The sequence below is a fragment of the Suricata suricatta genome, chromosome 4 (genome assembly GCF_006229205.1).
Source record: "Suricata suricatta isolate VVHF042 chromosome 4, meerkat_22Aug2017_6uvM2_HiC, whole genome shotgun sequence".
In the NCBI taxonomy this organism is placed as follows: Eukaryota; Metazoa; Chordata; class Mammalia; order Carnivora; family Herpestidae; genus Suricata; species Suricata suricatta.
Window position 1 is genome coordinate 36,930,401 of NC_043703.1, and position 1,005 is coordinate 36,931,405.

Below are 1,005 nucleotides of genomic sequence, written 5' to 3' on the forward strand. Positions count from 1 at the left end.
ACACTCTTTCTTGCTTTCTCAAAATAAATTAACAAACTTAAAAATAAAATAAAATAAAACAAAATAAAATGAGTTGGATTAGCTGGAAGGTTTTAATTTGCTAACTAGCGTGTTCATATTTTAGAGAGAGCCAAGTTATTTGAGCCAATATCACTACATCAAACACCATTTGTTGAGTTATGTGACCTGGGTTCAAATCCCAACTATACCACTTAACATGTGTGTTAATTTTAAGCAAGTTAACTCAGCTTTTGATGCTTCTATCACCTATAAAATAGGGATAATGGTACTGATCTCACAGAGCTGCTATTAGTAAGTCCATACTTAAAATGCGCTTAAAATAGTACTGTTATATACGTGCTCAATAGTTATTACATATTTCCATTGTAATATTCCAAGGTGATCTTTCAAGAAATGTTAATTATTTGTTTATTTTAAGTATTTAATTAAATTCCAGTTAGTTCACATAAGGTGTGATATTAGTTTTAGGTGTACAATATAGTGATTCACTATTTCTACACATAGCCCTGTGCTCATCACAAGTGCACTCCTAAATCCTCATTGCCTATAAAAATGATGGTTAGATGCCACAGAGTAGGTGGCAATGCCTTACCCATACATGTGTTGTCAGGACCAAGAGCCTCTTCCATCCTTGTGAAGCAAAGAGAGTGCTAACCTTCTCTCCTTTCACACATCACAAAATCTTAATTATTAAAACGCTAGAAACATCAGCAGATTTCTAATGGTTTAAAAACCTAAAACAACAACAACAAAGTAAATAGCATATTCTCTTCAGAGTCAAGGTCACCTACCACAAAGCAGACTGAAGATATACTTGCTTTATATATTCCCTAGCTAGTTAAGCTACAAAAGGAAATTTTAAAGGTTTTGTTGTGGAAATTATAAACTTAACACTATGGCAGTGGAATGTTTGTGAAGCCTTTTGATTCAATTTCTGATATATGAAAATAACTTTCAAAAAGTTACGTGGAATGCTTTTATTTG

The 1,005-nt window shown here is 32.4% G+C and overlaps 1 non-coding gene across 1 annotated transcript; it reads right to left on the reverse strand.

Annotated features, from left to right (window-relative positions):
* Positions 1 to 568: 568 nt before the first annotated feature.
* Positions 569 to 698, reverse strand: LOC115290991. Its single transcript, XR_003908353.1, has one exon. It is a non-coding gene; the product is annotated as a U6atac minor spliceosomal RNA (small nuclear RNA).
* Between the last annotated feature and the right edge of the window lie 307 nt (positions 699 to 1,005).